General features: G+C 43.1%; 1 pseudogene; it reads left to right on the top strand.

Annotated features, from left to right (window-relative positions):
- Positions 1–983: 983 nt before the first annotated feature.
- Positions 984–12925, top strand: LOC112896685 (annotated as a pseudogene).
- The last annotated feature ends 8393 nt before the right edge of the window (positions 12926–21318 follow it).

The following is a 21318-nucleotide window of genomic DNA, read 5'->3' as shown; positions in this document are numbered from 1 at the left end:
GTGCTGGTGGCTGTCGGGCGAGGTGCCGGGGTCCGAAACCCGCGATTGGGGTCGCCCCCACCTGTCGAACCGCCAGGCTGCTCTCGTCGAGGGTCGGCAGCGACGCCACGACTGCCGTCCGTATCGCCTGGTCCTCGCACAGGGCCTTGACCCCTCTCGGGAGCACCAACAACTCTGGGGCATACGCCTCGCCGGTCATCGCCCGAATCAGGACCTCCAGCTCCGTGCCGGATAGATCTGAGCCGGCCCCGCGCACGATCCTGCTGCAGTTGTTTACCCCGGTGAACATGCAGGCCATCCTGGATCGTTGTTGCAGGGGAGCGACGCGGCGCCTCAGGAAGTCGCCCAGCACCATCATGGACGTCAGGCCGCCCCTCGCCAGAGTCTTGACCCGGTCCAGCACTGGGTCGAGCTCCGCCGGTAGGGACGGCCTGGCCTTCCAGCAGCTGCGGTCGAGGAGGGGCCCTTCGGTCGGCAGCTCGAGGTGGTCGTTGGCGTCGGTCATAGCGATGACCCAGTCCATGCGCCAGTCCTCCCACTTGGCACTGGAGAAGGCGCTGATGTAGGAGCTGGACATCCCATGCCAGAGCTGGAAGTAGTAGGCACCGATGGCGCACTTGCTCCTCCCTGACCCGACCAGGGCATAGAAATGCCTGAAGATGGTGATGCAGGGCCGCACCCCCACGAACATCTCCATGAAATGGATGAAGACGGACACGAGGAGGATGGAGTGGGGGGTGAGGTGCTGGAGCTGAAGACCGAACTCCTCCAAGAGCAGAAGGAAGAAGGAGGAGATCAGAGGGGCTAGCCTGCAGGAGATGTACGCATTGAAGAGGATGAACTCCCCCACGACCAAGTCGTTGAGGGAGCTCGAGCCTGCCCGGATCTTCCTGCCAAGCTCCAGCGTGGTCCACCCCAAGAGGCGGCGCACCACGTCGAGCTGTTCCTAGCGCTGGAAGCGGCGGGGATGGCTAAGAGGAGACATGGTTGAGATCGCCGCAGATGCAAGGGGAAGGATTGCAAGGATGCAGGAAGAGAAGAAAGCGCCGGGCGCAGAAGGCAAATCGCAAAAAGTGCGAGTGGAGACGAAAGGGAGCTGCTGCGTCTGGAGAAGGCAAGTACGAAAAGGTAGTCGATCCCTGCGGCACTTGCCTTTAAGTAAAGCTGATCCCCCCTTGGACTCCACGGCGATCGAGGGGAATCCGAAGAGTCGTTCGCATCAGGCGCCCGCCTTTCACCCCCTATGATCGGTGGGCCCGGGCCCGCCGGTCAAAGGCTTGGTCGCTGGAGGCAGGAGGAAAAGGTGGAATCTGAACCGCCAGTACGATGGGACGTGCGCGAATAAGACAGGAAGCTGAACCGTCAGGCACGCAGAACACGGCAGATGATGAAGCCTCAGATCTCGCCGGAGGGGAAAGTCCTTCTTGCCCCTTCGCAGTGGGCGCAAGCTGTCCACCCGGCGCGACACAAGATTATGGCCCCACCTGCGGGTTCGTTCCTCACTCGAGGTGGGCCCGGGGTCCTCTGTCGGTACATACAGACAAGGGTACGTCCTACTAGAGTGTCCAGCCCGAGGGGCGCGAGGTTATCCGTAACCTCGCACTAAGCCTTTAGGTGACAGGACGTACGGCCCGGGCCTGACAACTGGGGGCACGGTCTCCGGAAATCCCCCACGCTCTAGCAGGTCCGGCGCCTCCACGTGCCCACGAGGACAAGGTCCTCAGGAACGGCTACTGCGGGCCCGGACCACCGCGGGGTGGTCTTGGGCCTCTACATGTGGAAACCGGACCCCCAGGGGGCTTGGGCGCCTGTGCCAGCCAGGGCGGCCCGGACCTCCCTTCCCACCGGGGAGGAGGTCCGGTGCCGCCACGTGCCCCTGGGGAAGTGGTCGCTAAACCAGCACCGCCACGTGTCCGATGGTAGCCAGTCTTCTACGAGAAGCCAGCCAACTATCGCATTTAATACGGGTGGTTGGGGTGCGCATGCCCGAGACAGGGCATGGGCCGCCCACTGACACGTTGGGCAGGTATGCTGACACCACGGTAAGCCGGCTAGTTATCGAGGCGGCGCGTCGCATCACCGCACTGCGTGCGCGGGCGAGCGGCGTGTAGTCACATCATAGTGCCGCGTGCATGAACGAAGGGTTATGATGACCTGCTGCAGGAGGGCCGTGGCGTGCGTTGCTACAGTGCGCGGAGGCTACAACACGGCAGGTCAACATAGCCCCTTCGCCTGTCAGCGGAGACTGACCCTACAGTGACAGTACGTCTCTCACTATGCATGTCACTGACAGCAGACCCTTTGCCAGCGAGACGGCACATGACCATACCCTGGTAAAGGATACGCACGGGAACCAAAGAGGAAGATTTCTGAATCTGTGGCATTTAAGGCTCCAATGTGTACGTTATTTAATATGTCACCGGGTCCACCTGTCGGGACCCCGCTCAGTGTACGCGCTCCCCTAGAGCCTATAAAAGGTAGAGCGTGCATGTTAGAATGCAAGCTTTCTCAAGTTCCACCAACACACAAGTTTCACAAACTCACAAGCAATACAACACACAGTGGATGTAGCGTTTTACGCTCCGGCGACCTGAACCACTCTAAACCCTTGTGTGCTTTCCGTGTTCACACGCCCTTTGGTCTAGCATTCCTTAATTTCCCCCCAAACTTATCCTAAACTAGGATTAGGCGGGTGCACTCCGCCACCCGGCTGGAGAAATCCTCCGACAAGTACTTAGAAAAAGATATTAAATTTGTGAGACTGGTGCATAAAAGGTGGAACCTATACCGATAGTAATTTAATATTTTAGTTTCTACAATCAAATCAACGGTTAGAAAATTCTGCACCCACGGTACTTAGTTAGTATCAGCTTGCTGCTGGGCTTTGGCCTCCCCTCATGAGGGGAAAGGCGACGCGTGTCGCTTAGCCTTTGCTTTGGCTATTTTGCAAAAAAATCTCCAACTTTCTAATAATCACAATGAAACCTAGCTCACCAAGACAGCAAAGTACCTATGATCGTGTATTTTTCACGTAGGACTTCATACTAATACTTATTTTGAGACAAGAAGGAAAAATTCGATAATACCGTCGTGTTTGAAAAAAAAATCCCCCGCTAGATAATTTTTCGTTCACCACCTCCAGCAGCCCCAAACCCTAACCCCCTCTTCGTCCTCCCCGTCTCCCCACCGTCCTCTCCTGCCCCCGCCGCCGCCTCCCCTCTCCTCCCCGTCTCCCCGCAGCCCTCTACCTCCCTCTCCTGCTCCCCGCCGCTGCCCTCTCCCTCCCTCCGTGCTCCTTGCCTCCCCACAACCGCCTTCCCTCCACTTCTCCCCTCCTCCGCCTCCGCCTCCCCGCCACCCTATCTCGACCATCACCCGGCCGACTGCGCGGTGCTCCTCGTCCGTCCGACTCCACCGCCGCCCGCACCACGAGGGCCGCTGCCTCGTCTCCTGCCTCGCCGCCCACTTCCTCCTCGCGCTCGTGGGCTTCCTCCTCTAGCCTACTGACCCGGACATCTTCCTCGTCCGCCTCCGCCTCGCGCACGTCTCTGTCGCGGCACGCCCCGCTATCGCTGTCAGCATCACCGTCACCATCTCCACCGCGCTCAAGGTTCATGTCCACAACCCGGACCTCTTCACGCTCTACTACTCCCGCCTCGATGTCGACATCGGCTACCGTGGCAAGCAGCTCGGGTGGGTCACCTATGGTAGGGGGCATCCGGGTCCGCGCCGTGTCGTACGTCGACGCCGACATGCAGTTCGACGGGTTACGTGTCGTAGAGGAAGCGATCTACCTGCTCGAGGACCTTGCACGGGGTCCGTGCCCTTCGACGCCGTCGAGGTCGAGGGCCACCTCCACTTGTTCTTCCTCAGCATCCCCGTCAAGGTGCCCGCCGCTGGAACCGTAAGTGCTGATTGCTTTGGTGATATAATTTGCGGATCCCGTTTACTGGATTAGAACCTGAATCAGTATTGAGGCTTGGAACCGTCCTCTCTAGCCACTTTTGGTAACGTGAAAGCCCCATATATCTATATAATATATATAGATTTTTTAGGATATTGACATCTGGTGAAGCAAGTTGGAATTTTAGCCGCCGACAAGACCTTAGCATGACCCATATCGTCTATCTGACATAATTAAGATCCATATAATGACTAATGCATTTTAAACAAAAAAAAACAATCGAGGACAGTGCAGCAAAAAGTTATGCGAGGAAATAAGGTTTAGATACCTTTCATCGGGGAAGCATAGTATATCGAGGCCATCATATTCAGAAACATCTGGTTTGGGATTATGGTGTATTGTTAGCAGGGTGCATGTTCTAATTATTGAGGTCATGATTCACTACACATTATAAAGAACAAATGAGATATGTCATGCCTACTTGATAATCATCTTGCATTGATCAATCATCGTTTTTGGGAATGATCAGCAACTTATCACTGTAAGGATGCGTGGTCATCAAATATATCATTTTTTATTTTGTTTTGATTTGATGAATTTGAAGCAAACGTGTGATCCAAGTATTATGAGGCTCTGCTGTTGTCAGTTGCTAAATACTCCAACCACTCTTGTTAGTATTGATGGATGGTCAAATGGAGATCACTGTAATAGTCCAACTACTCTATCCATGTTTAGTAAGTAAGACTTTTGAGAAAATACTTACCACTATGATGATCGGTTGTCTTTTGAGAACCTTATGGTGTAAGCTGTATAGTTTTCCATTCTTTTGTCTTGAGCATTATAAACCTACTCTGATGATCTTTACGCATATTTGGATTAGACTTTTAAGCTGTCGCCTAAAGTGTTTCGATAGTCATAAAGTCTGATAGCGAACTAATGTAGTATTACCAGATTAATTTATGGAGACGTGCCTGTCAAATATAAATAAATTTTGTTCTTCAAGTCACTGTAAGTTTCGGGCGCTAAATGTTCAAGCATAGAGAAAAGCTAAGCATGGGTGGTGCTGGCGTGCTGCATGCATGCCGCTGCAGAAACAACACTACACATGGGTTGTTGCAATACCCGCGTTGCATGCAATAGGTGGCACCATGCACCACCCCACACGGTACGTACGTGTTCGACATGCCCGATGCATATCTCGTGTCTGCGGACTGTTCAGATCATCAGTACTATGTCGGACTGTTCCTATTCAATTCGATGGTACGGTCCCTTCAATTCCCCACGCTCGAGGTACCACAGTAAAGTTAATCCTTTTCTGTAGACAGTGATATTTTATTAGGCATTATCGATGTATATTCTCGTAGCAGTTATATCAAAAGGCAGCGGCTGCCATCGTGTCATCGACGACCGATAGATCGGCGATGCCAGCAGCAGCAGCAGCGGCAGGGCAGCCACATACACCTCGCTCACTCTCTGTGGCTGCTGCGGGCTAATCGTACCGGATTGGACTACGTCGTCGTTTGTGCATGCAGCCATACACAGTGACCGCCGGCTTCCTTCCTGCTCTCTCTTCTCCTTTTTGCAACTAACCCAATCATTGATCCATTAATCTCGATCGTGTTTATTAATTAGTTCGCGTATGAGAATGCACGCAGCATGGCAGAGACGATGGTGGCAGAACAGCAGGTGGCCTGTAGTCGTTGTTGTTAGCGGGTCACCTCAGTTTCCAGCACAACTACTACTCTAGTGATCCCCATCTAATTCAGTCCACCCCAACCCCAGCCCCTGCGCACTCTTCTGCCGCTGCACGCTCTTAATTAATAACCGGAGGAAGATTCTTAGACGGCCGGGCCGGCTAAGCTAGATTAGTCCGGTGGCGCAGCGTGACACGCCACTGACTGATGACCACCACCGGAGACGATTTGGTATAGTATTTCCATAGGATATGGGAGGACGGCGGCCACACGAAGAGAGCAAGTACGCGAATCTAATTAAAATACGTCCTCGATTGGGAGAGTACTCCTATTTGTTATTTATTGAACGTGCTGCATGTTTTGTCCAGTTCAATCGCGTCCTCGTCTGTGTGTGTGTGTGATACAAAATTTTGAAGATACAAACGGATGGATATCCTTATCTACATTGTAGGTGATGTGGCAGCGACGCGGAGGGCATGCCCGTGCGAACTCAAATCTGCATATCTCATCATATCATATTCTTACCGCCAAAAATCGTTGGCCGATGATGATCTGGCGCGCATAGCATATCTGCTTAGCTTCTGAGCAGGTTCTGCTTTTGAATTTGCGATATGCCAGTCAGTTTGATCCTGCAACTAACAAGATAGATAAAAAGAGTCGATCGGCCGATAGGCCAATATAACGATATCAACCGATGTTGATAGGATTTTAAACAATCGGCTATATATCTGATGTAGCTTCTGACAGATAAATAATGATATGAACCAATAGGACAATATTGATGCAGAATATTAAGTTCAGGCTCGATGAGACGTAAAAATAACTTATCGGCTAGTTCCCCAATAAAAGCCATCGGCTAGCGGTCCGATGAGGATGGAGCGATTACTGAACATCTATCTTATCAAAAAAACCACCAAACTGATAGCAATTAATCTACCGTCACCACTAATCGGATCAGATCTAACTGAGATAGCATTGGCAGCAGGGCGATAAACTAAAGGCTACAAACCAATGGATCTAGCTGCGACAAGATACACGTGCACGTGCAGTAAACGCTCAAGTAAGACCAAGATAAGAAACTATCACCTAATGAGAACTAATATGATGCTTACAATAAAGAAATCAATCCTCTACTAGCAACTAAGCAACATATTCAAAAGATATAAACCAACAAATCTAAACAAGACCGAGATAACCATGATTCTATCAGATCTAGCAAGAGGTCGAGCGATGCAGCCTTACAAGACTTGATAGGAATCGATAATTGGTAGGTAATTATACCAACCGAACGAGAGCAATCTAAGAGATCGAAACGATGTAGTCTTGAACAACACCAATGTAGCCGATATAATTGCCTAGGCCGGCGGAACTTTTAGAACTTAACCCTTCGCCGGAAATCGAACCGGTGCAGCCTCGCGTCAGGTGCCAAGTTCCGTCGGTGATGAAAACCTCGGAAAAGAGGGTGGCGATGCACCGAAAGCAGTGTTGTATTGATCGAGAGATTGCTTTTACAATAGCTGGGGTTTATATTTATACCCTGAGCTGGCACAAAACTTGCCTAACAAAAAATATCTAAACAAAACTTGCCTAATAAGAAATATGTAAACAAAAGGAAATATTAAAATACAAAGACTCTAATTTTCTTTTTTAAGCCGTTGCTAATAAAGCTTTCTTGACCTTTCTTGATATTAAGTCACCGGCTTCCTTTCGTATACTCCATTAGCCATAAAATTACTAAATTTTGACGCGAACACATATACTGCTAACACATATGGGACATATCCATGCTGTATGGTGGATATTTATTGATATATATATATATATATATACACACACAATATACTCTCGTAGATACATCCACATGTCGTCGTAACATTTTGCTAACATATATCCATGTATATACTTTGTATATATAACTTATGTGATGGATATGTTACTAAAGGAGCACATAAGTTGTACAAAAATTAATTCAATTAAATTTGGCAAAAAAGACAGCCATGAAACTGCTTGTCTAATTAACCAATATAGAGTATATGACATCTCTATCTCCTGCTTCTGAATGCTGCTCTTTATGTCACGCACACAAGACCTCTCAAAAGGAGATACATGTCATGTAGTGCATATACTATTTTTTTTTGCGAGGATAGTGCATATACTATTTGCCACATATGCAATTCATTTTCGAATAACCCCTTTCAGTATAGGCCCACCTAGTGTGGTGATCAGGTTCAGAGTTGTTTTGTCACAGAACACACACACAGGTACTACTTGCTTGCATCATATCTTTAACACCCCCCGCCCCCCTAAAATTAAAAATAATAAATAAATAAAGACGTATGATATACGCATGCTGATGATTGAAGAGCTCAGGAATTTAAGTTGTCGATCTTCTCGCCACGGGAGGCACGGTCAACTATTTTGCTTAACAAGCAAGTGAGCTCCCAGAAGTCTCCAATAATACCTTTGACTAGTAGCTAGCTGCTAGCGGTAGGTGGCAACGGCCGGGGCAGGTGCGAGCAACGCTCTCACACGCCATATATGCACGCATATAATCTCAAGGTTGTGGTGGTTAGCAAGCAATATGGCTTTATAAGAAATAATTTAGGATCTAATTGGATGTGCTAAATTTAACTGCTAAATTTTAGCATCTATTAGCACTCATATTCCTACTAAAGTTTTTGAGTTAGGCAAAATTTATCTCACTTCATTTGTACTTCTATTTGGAGGGACTAGTGCTAAACTTTAATTTTTTTAGATATTAGCATTTGGATTCAAGCACCTCCTTCATTTATCGAAGTCATTATCCTGGAAGCCGTCCAAATAGTCCTGTCTAGCGATCTGCCACTGCCGTCACGGCGTCACGGACCATCATCCCATCGGCCGGGGCTCCGGCGCGGCACTGGCAAGCTCGTGTCGTTGGCTGGTGCATGCATGCGCGTGCACCTGAGAGAACGGCCGGGCGGCTTCCACTGCACACCACTCCACCGGTAGGTGTTTGCGAGCCAAAATTAATAACCGGGGCAGATAAGAGAGCAGGTGAGTTCGGTGGCCACTTACGCATACGTCCACGAGAGCTATAAATCTAGTTTTGTTATTACATTCACGAGCACACATTGCGCGATCCAGAAACAAAAAATTCAGAAATGAACACATGATTTTTTAGCCTCTCATAATATATATGTTTGGAAAATAGTCTTTAAGCCATCATTTGTGATTTTGATGATTAAATAACAATATAATCATTGGAACTAATGTGTTTGTCAACATATACCTTTATAGGAGTTTATAGGTTCAAAGGATATAATGGAAGCCATTCGAATGATCAAAGAAGAAAAGACATGTGAAGAAAACAAGTTAGAAAGTCACCGACGCAATTGACCGATTTAATTGGTCAGGTACAGAAGAAGCACCAAATCAATCGCAGGTCAAGTGCAGCAGAAGGAAAAGGCTCTGGATTGACCGATTCATTCGGTAAGTCCACCAACGCTACCACCGAATCAGTCGGTGGCCATGGGAAGTTAAAGAAGAAGTCTATAGTGTGACCGATTCATTCAGTCATTACCGCAAAGACCACCATCAAACCAATCGGTGGTCCTGAAAGGAAGAGAACAGCTCTGGAATGACCGATTAATTCGGTCATGTCTATAGGAGCATCACCGAATCAGTCGGTGAGGCTCTTTGGGGCCCGGGAGTTAGTCGCTCAATGGCTACCTTGCACAGCTTGAGCGATTAATTCGGTCAGTGCATTGTGAGGTGACCTATTAAACCGGTCAAATGATCGATTTTGTCAAGGAAGATTTGCTGCCCGTTGGAGCAAAGGTTAGTACCTTTGATTGGGGCTATAAATAACCCACCACACGGCCCTTTCACGTATGTTAGAGCTTGGGGACGTTGTAGACTTGTGTTCCACATATATTCAAGTGCTCTATCCACCAAAGTGCTCAAGAGAATATTAAGACAATTAGCAAAAGTCTTTTAGGGCATGATTATTGCTAGTTTAGGCCTCTTAACGCATTGCTTTGGGTGTTAGCCTAGAGTTAAGTGAGCTTTGCACACCTCTTTGCTATCGGTGCTTGCGAGCACCAAGTGTTGTAAATCCGGGGCTTGTAAGCCTTGGGGACCCTCCAACGAGTTCGTGGAGAGGCCATCGATTCTTGTGAGAGGAAGGAGAGGCTCTCAGCGATTTGTCAAAGCTCTAACTGAAAAGACATTTGATGTCGTCTAGAGGGGGTGAATAGGCGGTTTTGAAATTTTACACAAAAACTTGCAGCGGAATTAGTAATTTACGGAAACTCTAAAGATTTCTCCGGAATCTCCGCAACTTCCGGAGTTTACATAGAAATCTTCGGAGTCTTTGGAAATAGCACAAACTACACAACATGCCTATGGAAACCACAATGAAAAGTTGATCAACGAGTTACCATACAAGGGTTTGTTGTTTCCAACCGATTTCACTAGATACTTGCAGCTCAAACCTTCTCAAAGGATAGATCGAGATAAACCTAGAAAGGAGCTAGCACAAGCAACAAGTCGTGAAATTAACGAATCAAGAACAAGTGACACAAAGATTTGTTTACCGAAATTTGGATCCCTTCACGGGTTCTTACGTCTCCATTGGGTGCTTCCAAAGAAGCCGGGTCGCGCTCAACCCTTTCCCCACTTCACTTCTTAATTTCTTCCCTTGCGGAGGCGAAATCGAAGCCTTCACAAACTTCCCGCGGCACACCACAAGCTTGGGTGCTTACCGGGTGACGCCTAGCCATCTAGGAGGCTTGACCTCCAAGAGTAACAAATGCCACGAAGATTTCTCGCTATGAACTTGGGTGCTCAAGAATAGATTTGCTCACTTTCACTCAATCTTCCTTCCCAATCTCTCTCACAACCCCAACTCACTTCTCTTCTCAAATCTCTTGTAAATGTAGACTTGGGAGAGCTTCTTAGGGCTGTGGAAATGTGCATTTAATGGAGGAACTCAGCAGCCACAAATGGGAGGGGGTGAGGGGTATAAATACCCATCCCCCAAAAAACTAGCCGTTGAGCTGTTATGTTCCGAAATCTCTGGAAAATCTCCGGAGACTCCGGACCCAAAAACTAGCCGTTTGGTTCAAAACAGGTCCGGAGACTCTGCAAAAATATCTAGAATCTCCGGATAAAGTTAGCATTTGCCTTTTCTAAGAAATCTTCGGAATCTCCGTAAAATTCTTCAGAATCTCCGAAACCTTCGGAGTTACCGCAAAAATCTTTGGAGTTTCTGCAGATCCATTAGATAGCTTTTTTGATCTAAGAGAAAAAGGCATAACTTTTTACTCCGGACTCCGAATTCGATGATCTTGGACTCTATGGAAAGCTTATTCAGAGGATTATCCATTCCAACTGAAAAAATATCAAAGATCACCCAGTGCTAGTGTTGTGACAAGCGTTTCTCTCATGTTAGCACTTGAAAGGTTAAGTTTGAGCACCGAGACATAAGCAGAGCTATCAACGTCGCATTCCTCTTTATAGTACGACATTACCTATACTCAAGATCAAATAATAAACACAATATAAACCTCTTGAGCTTGAATATCTTTACCATGCCGCTTTTCTTCAATATCATACTTTGAGAGTTTGCAAACATTTTCTTTGCCTCTTTCTTGAGCATTATTCTTATAGAGCTAGTGCCTTGAGGTTCTTCACCATATATCACTACAAGAAAAGAGCCCTGTAGATACATTTTCCTTCTAACGCTTTCTACAACATGCCTAAGCTAAGCATCCTGTAGCACCTAGATACAAACTTTATTACGACTAAAAAAGCATGTCAAGATCATGTGCTTCATAGCTTGAGGGAAGAAAAAAAAATCTAGTCCCAGATACGTGTCCTCTGCCTCCAGTACTCAACTCTAACCCAACCGCCCCCAATCTAAAAAGTCCCATGCTACCCTCCCCTGCACGGCTGCGCCACCTCCGATCCTATTGTCGCTCTGCCCCGTGCTGCAACTCTCATCCGCTATCTTCCCTGGCACTGCTGCTCGCAGCAGTCGGTGATCCTCCCTATCTGCATCTAGCACTGCATATCGATCTTGTTCCTACAATGTGCTGACCTCTTCGGTGTGCTGTATCCCCCAAATCAATCCGCCGTACGAGCCAGTGATGTCCCCTGCGCCGCCACCACTCGCAGCGCCGACGGCGTAAAAGGTTTGAGAAGCATCCTTGACCCGCAAACCCTTGATATGGGAGCGGCTCATGAGGACGGCACCTTCGTTGCGCCCATCAGTGCCGCGGCCTCCGCATGGCTCACCGTCGCCTCACACAGCTGTGCTCTAACAGGTTAGGAACACTTCCCTACGTAACACTTCCCTTCTTAGTTCACACATGAACCAATTGAAATCCACCTTCCGTTGATTAATTGATGATAGTGTGATACATCCCATGCAGTACTGCTATGCTAGATATCTAATTTTAGAATCTCATGTGCATTGTAATAGTAGATCATGCAAAACACATATAGCTGCACTTAAAATTGATGTTAAAAGATAAAAAGACACATATTAGATTAATTGTAACTATCCAATGTGCTTTTAAAAACTCCATATGGAGACACATGGATTCTTAATAAAAATATGAGAAAACAAGAAGTATTTTCTTGCGGCACATAGATATTTCATCAAGCACATACCGGTTCTGTCTTATCTCCTGAGTGAGTTGCTTGAATCTGACATCTTGGTTATGATTAGATAATACTAGTTCCATTACAATTTTGTATGCAGAGTACAATTTTGTATATCATTTATTTTTTGAGAATTTTCACTGTATCTTCAAATTAAGATCTTCTGCAGGTTGTGATGCAGAATCTGAAGCCCCTTTGATGCGGCTCATTTCATAATTGGCTTGAAATGAAGTGGAGGCAATGCAAGTACTTCCCTGCAAGACCCTGATTCATTTTTTTTGTTTCTTCAAAATTTAGTTTTGACAACAAAATTTTTAAACTTTTATTATGGCATCAAAGTTCCAAGGTATGTCGTAAGAATAATTTCAAGCTCCTAAGCTACTAACAGGCATGCGTGATGCTCTCATTATAGCTTGGTAAGTTTCATGGTGCAGCCTATCATGTTAATATGAATATATTATCCAATAACATCAGTTACCAACTAATATGAGCACTGTACTATTGTCTTCAGAGGATATACATCCTGCATCCTTCAATACACATTCTGCATGTTCAAATGCTATTGTTTATGTTTGAGGTTGCAGTATAATTCGATATTGAATTTAAGAGTCTGTTCATACAGATTGACTACAGTTTAATTGGATCTTCAAATGCTATTGTTTATGATGATTTCTGTTGAAAGATGCTTGATATAACCTCATTTACAGGTTATTGAAGTATTCCAATTTCATCATGAAAATTTGGCTGGCCACACATATTTGCTTAATCGGCATGATCTTGGAAGACCGTGAGGAAATCTGAAGAATGAAGTAAAGATGGAGAAGTGAAATACAAATTATATCTTCAAGCATCAAGCTTTTTAATAGATTTCTGATGTATAAAAATTAGAGTAATATCTAAGATTTTCATTTGTTAGATGATTGATTGTTGACTATATTTGATCTAATATGAAATGGTATTTGTTCATGTTAGGTTTCCTTGCTGTTTACTCTCTGGTATGCATCCGTAGTGAATAAAATGACTGCATATAAAAAGAGACTGTAAAATAATGTCTTAGTGATGTCATAGTCAAACAATATTAGAAATTAAAAGAAGATCGATCGAATTCAAGAAAATGGATCTAATTAAGTTGCTTAAGATAAAATGCAAAATATCACTAAAAGCTTAGACACTCAATTTACCGTATCTAAAAAAATATATCATGTCTTCTAGACACGCTTAATAGAAGCATATCTATAGTTCTTGACACGGTCCATGTGGAGATGCTACAGACACGTTTTAGTAAAGTGTATCTAAACTCCATTAGATATGAAATAAGTGTATCTAGTCTACAAATAACACGTATCTATAGCGGGATTTTCTTGTAGTGTATGATCAATAATCAACTTGACAAACTCAAGACACCTAAATCCATATGATTCAACAATGATTGATACTTAGCAACTTGTGACTATCCCTCGCTTAGTACCTCATAGCCAAGTTCTTACTAACCCTTAACCATCTTGCCATATTAAATCACTTGTAGCCTTGCACCATAATATGTACTCATTGAATTCTATTTGTTCAAAAAATTGATCCATATATCAACTTTGTGATCAAGCAACCAAGAATCTTTACTTCTATTGAATATTAAGCTCTTGATCAAACTATCAATGCACTATACTCATTGAATTTCATTTGTTCAACAAATTAATCCATATGCCAACTTTGTGATCAAGCAACCAAGAATCTTCACTTCTATTGAAATATTAAGCTCTTGCTCATATTTCTTCCTTCTTGATTAATATACCAATGCATTATCAGTCTTTACTCATTCATACAAGCAAGCCATCATTAAGATCATATAATAGCCCTTGCAACTATATCTCTTTTGCCTTTTCAATTTTCTTGGTCTTTCTTCAACTTGAGATAATATAATTTTGGTACGCTTCTTTGCAATGAGACCTATCCAAAGCTCATCAAACTCATTAATTTTTTAATTGTGATGTCATTCAACCACCAAAACCCACAAGGGGGCCTAGATGCACTTTCAATCTCCTCCTTTTTAGTGATTGATGACAATACAATTAAAGCTTACACATCATTGATAAAAATAAGATTTTGAATCCTATGATATATTGAGTTCCCCCTAAATGTGTGCAATGGATGAATTTCAAACTTTGGCCTCAAATGCCAAATGCACAAATTTAGTTAAAGTGTGTGAACTCCTGTATATCCTAGCATCCGTGGGGTGCAAGGTGTCAACATGATAACCGTGATGCACATAACATGTGATTTCACCCAATAAGCTAGAGATTATCATTACACCATTCAAGACATGAATATCACACACTATCATGAGTGGTCCTTATTAAAGATACCAAATTGAATTCTATCCTTGCACACACCATACAAATGAGAAATCTTATTTGCCTCCCCTTTACCCCATGAAATCCACAAGGCATCCCTCCCCCTTACACTTTCTCCCAAAATCTCTCCCCCTTTGGCATCAATCTCCAAAAAGGGCTCTCCATCAAAAGGGAGAAAATATGATACTTAAGTGAAGGGAAAAGTGAGGTAATGGTTTGGCACATAGTATTTCTCACCTATTCATTCTATGAAACAAAGTATACAAAGCCTTCGGTCAAAATTTTGAGAAATTAGCATATTTGGCTCATACCTCAATCAAAAAAATATTTTCCTCACAAGATAAACACATGTCACAAGAGGTATCAATCAAATATCTAAATAATTCTCTGATCACCACCAAAAGACAAACTCATGGTCTGACCCAAGGTTTTGCATACTCATGCACACGCTAGCATGTTGGGGCCTAGATGCAAAAAGTTATTACAAGAGTTCATGGAGCAATATACCTTTGCTCTAAGCCTCACATTCTTCATAGAGATTAAAATGTCTATAAGTTAGTATTGTTGTTTTGATGGGCTTGGCATACTTGATGTCAAACTTGTTGAATATGTCTTCGAGATACCAATTGAAAGAACCAAGACTTCAATTGAGATGACCTTGACTAAGGTACTTGGTTTGACACATGAGCATGCATATCTTGAGTTGATTGATTCGAATCCAATAAGAAACTTCAATGCTCCCATCATGGATATTTCAAGCCCTTTTCATCACGATCCTACTAAACTCATGCTCTACGAGCTTGATGCTGCACTAGATCATCATCCTTTTTCTTCTCAATCTTGATTGGAAGCTACTTGACCATTATCTCCAGAGTTTCCGGAGATTTGTTCGGAGTTTCCGCAAATTTGTCCGGAGTCTCCGGAGGTTGCAGCAGCATTGGTCTTTGGCCCATCTTTTGAAGCTTCTTGATCATCTGTTTCTTGAGGCCCTTGAGAAACTCATTCGCACCAAGAGACTACATATATGATCACTAGAAGAAATGGTTAGTCTTAAAGACACAAGACATAGGATAGGGCTCCCTCTTGATATGTGCATCAAGTGGTTGAATTACTTGTTGCGTGCACTTGGTTCAATTAAGAATTTAGGGGACTCCATCCTATATCTTGGTCAAGGCATAAGAAATTTGTGACAATGGAAATTATGCCGATGAATACACACCACCACCAAGGTAGGTAGATTACCACATGAAGTTATATTGAATTGACAACCAACTCATCAGTGGCTTGAATAAGTTAAGTTCAATTCATTTGAATGTCAATAGCTCCCACTTGATGTATTATAGTGAACTGAGCTCTTATGACCATCCAAGATCCATATTGTGTTCCTAGTTCTTCCTTTACCTAAAGCAACTCACAAAAATTCTAAAAGGTAAAATTCGTAACATTTGCACATTGGGAACCAGGAGTTACCACCCATTGTTGAATTGATCATGGATCTCCACAATGGAGAGAATTCCATTCTTTAGTTCCTTCCTTTATTCAACTCACTCAAAATCCAAGTGCCAAAAAGAGTGGAACCTCTCAGAATAATCCTAGATCAACCAAAAACTCTTGGGAACCATTCAACATCCTTTGACATATTCTTTTCTCCAACAAGTGAGACTCAAACTTCTCAACAAAGGAGATCAAAAGATTTTATCCTTCTTCATCCTCATTGCTTGATTCTCATGGAACTTTTGCTCCCCCTTTGATCCATTATTATCTCTTTTTCTTCTTTTGATTTTCGTTCAACCAAGTGAGCTTGTTGTTCTTTCAACTTAACTTGCATCGGTCCCAACTATAGTCTCAATTGATATGATACCAATAGAATATGAATCCAATTAAGAAGAAACACGCTTGTAGGGACCATAACTCATATGAAATAATTTTGAAGCTATTCGGTAAGCCCTTGGAAGAATCTTGTTACAAAACATAGAAAAGAGAAGGCTTTAAACGCACAATGGAGAGTTTCACAAATAATGACCCTTTAGATGTATTGGGCAATTGGATCATTTATTCATGAAACCTCATAATATAGACTAAATTCCCGCAAAGGATAGTGCACACATATGGTGGAAGGCAAGATTATGTGCACTATAGGACGTTTAGGCCACAAGAGGAATTTAAGCTATATTGTGGAAGTTAGCTAGATAAACATAAGCCATCAAACCAATTGAAAAGATAGGATTGATATAGCATAACTCCAAAATTCTTTTTTACTTTCCATGAGACTAATATGCGAATATCACATGAAAATATGTTAGTCTCATAAAGACAAAACGTAGTATGAGCACCCCCTCAATATGTGCATCCAAGTATTTGAATTACAAGAGATATGCACGAGTTCATCTACGACTCAAGTGGAGCACATCCTATATCTTAGGTTAAGGCAAAAACAAATTTTGTAAAGAATGATACTTATGCCAAGAAATACTCAGAACCATAAGATCATGTAGAATTTTTATTAGATGAGAATGATACCCTTGCAATCTACCATATGTTAGTTGTTGTTGTGGAGACTTCTAGAATGTGAATGATGAATGAATCCACTAGAATTGAGTTTGATCTTCATACTTGTCTCCACTAGGATTGAGTTTGATTCTTCATACTTGTCTCTTGGCATTGCTTCGTATCTTCATATGTGAGCCAAGTAATCAAATGCCTCAAGTCAACTCTTCATATATATATATATATATATATATATATAGGTCCCTCTTAACTTGCTTGGTTTGAAATTCTCATATGAAGCCCAATGCAATGATCTAGCTTGTAGTGAGAGACCCACTTGATATCAACCAAATTTCTCATTTATGTTACCACCAATAGCCACAATTCAATATTTGTCAAGTGGTAGTGAATTCTTCTTGCATGGATATCACTCAATTGAAATCTTCAAGTTCTTCTTTTACCCTAAGTGACTAGACAAGACACAAGAGAGTAAAACTGAAAAAGAACATGAACTTGAGATAGTGATTACCATTCTTTGATTGTCTCCACAAATATTGTTGATGGAGTGGTGCCTCGAATTTTTAGACAAGCTCTTTGATGAGGCACATGTAGACAACTCTAATCCATCTTAGATATAACAATACCCATGATTTGATTAATGGGATGCTTGGCATTTGTTGAATGAGCTTTCACAGAGGATTAAATGTTACATATCTAAAATTTCCATCAAAGATTGAGAAATCCAATATATGCATTCTAGCATCTTGATGAATATGAATTTTCCAAATATCAACAAGTGTTTGATCATTCAAAATTTCCAACCTTGTTAGCCATTACCAAACATTTATCATCTATATTCACCAAAAGATCATGCTCTACTAGAGAGCCATTAAAAGCATCATATGATATAACGTAGGAATTTAACTAAAACTTATCTAGCCACCAACAAGTGTTTACCACTAAAAACAAGTTGTAAACAACTCACACCTACACAAGGCTAGGAGCTAGATATTTTAATTGAAGTACTTGTTAACGAGATGACATTGATTCTTGAAGTAGAACAATGATATCCATATTTGGCACCCTTTCCACATATGATGAGAAATACCAATCGAAAGGATCTTGACATAAGATGTGAAATATAATTCATCTCAAGTGAACCAAGTATTCAATGCATCTCCATGTACCTATTAACCAATTCAAGCACTTGGTGGTACCCAATCCATGATGGGTGCTTGAAGGTTAATCACAAGATACTTAGGCACCCAAATGACATTTGTGCTTCCATAAGGTGTATGAGTCACCTTAGAAGCATAAGTTCCATTTTTGGCCTTTCTAAGCTAAGAATGATCAATGAAAGAGTTGGGCTTAGAAATTTTACCCAAGAGACAATTTTTACCAATATGTCCCTTTCTTCGGCAAGTGTAGCAAATGTATTGCTTGTCATTGCAAGATATCTTCTTTTTCTTCACATCATGATTTTTGATTTGCTTGTTGCCGATTTGCCTCTTGTTCAATGATGTGCAAAGACCATCCTTTTTGTAAGAACATGATGCAATTTCATGTCCCTTCTCATTGCAACCACAACACTTCCTTTCTGATCTTCTTGTTTTCTTCTTTGGAAGTGAGGTCTTGTCATCAACCTTGTTGGAACACATGGATGCATAGTGTCCCATATTGGAGCATTTGAAGCACTTGATGTGAGCCATCCATTTCTTCTCACTTTGGCTCTTGCTCATATCCTTCTCTTCTTTCTTCAAGGAGCAATCTCTCACATGGTGACCCTCTTTCTTGCAATAAAGCAAGTGAGAGGGATCCTGAACTTATTTTAACTTTGCTCCTTGTACTTGAGCTTGTTGGACTTGTTCTTGTTTTTGAGTTCCCCATGACCCTTATGCTTCTCATTTTCATCTACATTATCCAAGTCACTAGTAGTGCTCAGGAAGATATTTGCTTGAGAGCAACAAGGGTTAGCACAAGGAAAATCAAGATGGACTAGAGAGCATGTACACTTGTGGAGATGAGGTTTACCGAAGTTACCATAACCTCATGAGCTATATCTAGCATGGCATCAGAATCTACAAGCTTTTCATGGGAGCATGATAGATCATCATATTTTTCTTGAAGAGCCACATGCTTGCTAGTGAGATCCTCAAGTTGAGCCTTTAGCTCACAATTAGCTTTCTCTAATTGAGCAACATAGTAGATAGAGTTAGTAGCACAAGTTTGCTCAAATGAGAGTTTTTTAAGAGTGCATGAGAGTCCTTAAGTTTCTCATGCTCCTTAGTTAGAGTCTTTAATTCTTTGATCTTCTTAATGAGCAGGTCTTCTTTCCTCTCATGACTTTCTAAAAGAAAATCATTTACTTCTATCGAGTTCTTCTTTTCTTGAGCCATGAGACACACATCGGCTTCGCCAATGGATGTCGCATGTGGAGAAGAGGTTGATTCCTCACTTGGGTGATAGCTGTCACAAACTTCTTCTTCCTTCAAGATTTTAGTTCTACAAACACAACTTAAAGTAGAAGTGTGACATGCCCGGTCATTTAGCCTACTCACCATTGCATTACCTTGAAATGACTCATATGTTGGTGATGATGTAGATGTGGAAACATCATCTTGACCATTTGAAGAAATCACTTGAGGCTTCTCATAGATCATTGATGATGTTGGGAACTTCTCAAATGATTTTTCCAATGTAAGCTCTTCAGCATCATCACATTTGGACTTTCCATATCCTTCTTTGAGTGTTATCCAAATAAGATGCGCATCCTCAAGTATGTCATCAACATAATCATCATCCATGATGGAATCAAATACATCTTTTCTCAAAGCACGAACTAAAACATTAGTAGCTTGAGCATTGAGTTGTAAGTATTTCTCTTCCTCTTTGGTTAGATTGGACCAATCAACACTTGGAGAAGAAATACTTATATCTACAATCCGCTCAATTTAATGACCCATAGTCCTAAGAACACAAAGCACACAAGCGAACGAAGATGCATAATTTGAACCATCAAGCAAGAAAAGTTCTAGCAATATTTCACCTCCTGTAGACATCTTCTCTCAAGACGGTTAAGCCCGAAATTGAGAGCTTCGGCTCTGATACCAATTAAAAGAACCTTTGATATCGCCTAGATGGGAGTAAATAGGAGGTTCTAAAATTTTACGCAAAAACTTGCAGCGGAATTAGTAACTTATGGAAACTCCGGATATTTCTCTGGAATCTCCGCAACTTCTGGAGTTTTTGTAGAAATCTTTGGAGTCTCCAGAAATAGCACAAACTACACAACACGCCTATGGAAACCACAGTCAATAGATCCAGTCATTTATACACCTGTTATCGCCATAACTCAGCGGGCCGGGAAGGTGGGCTGAGAAGCTAGATGGGCTCGAAAGGTAATCATAGTGGGCTTGTGAATCGGACCCTATGCGGGTTTTTAAGGCCAGGGTTGGCCATGTATCTAGATAGGCATGTGTGTTTAAATAGTTTAGATAGAGATAGCCAAGATTCATGTCGTGTTTAGTTAGGATTGGTTGGGGAAGGCAAGTCTCTGGACTATAAATATGTACTCTGGATCATGAATAAGGAATCAATCAATCATTCACCAACAATTCTCGGCGCATCACCACCCTGTTCTAGGGTTTCTCAGGTAAGTGCCGTGCAGCCCCGATCACGCCCCGCATGATCGGGGCGGCATCATCCCTGCTTATCCATCTTTGGTGTTTCTCGTTCTGAAGCATTGTTGATGGTGAGTAGCACTAGTTGTCTTAACGTTTATAGTGTAGCATCGGCTCTTCCATGCTTTAATCGTGCATCATTTATTACCTGTAAATGTTCAGCTGTCATTGTGCCCGATCTCGGGTGTAAGGGCAGCACCTTGCTCGATTTTTGTATAGTAGATCCAATCTTTTATGGTTAGTCTTTGTTCATCGGGGATTTTGTTTAATATCTGCAAGATTAGACACTTCAAATGGGTTGAATGTTCCGGTAGTATATTTGGTGCTTTATAACAGCTTAAAAAGGGATTGTTCCGAGAGTCGGCTTTCAGTTGGTTTTTAGGCCTCTGTTTAGGTTGTTGTTTCTTTACCTTCCGTATCTGTTAGGCGCAATTACGTGTAGGATGTTCCAGTTATGCAATGAAAGCTTTAACTGTCATAGATTGGATTAGCTTAATAGTTACAGAGCAAGATTTATGTTACCATCAGATATATTTGCCTTGTTTATAGATCCGATC

The sequence above is a fragment of the Panicum hallii genome, chromosome 1 (assembly GCF_002211085.1).
Source record: "Panicum hallii strain FIL2 chromosome 1, PHallii_v3.1, whole genome shotgun sequence".
NCBI lineage: Eukaryota > Viridiplantae > Streptophyta > Magnoliopsida > Poales > Poaceae > Panicum > Panicum hallii.
The sequence above is the reverse complement of the archived record's forward strand: the minus strand, read 5'-3'. Positions and strand labels throughout refer to the sequence as shown.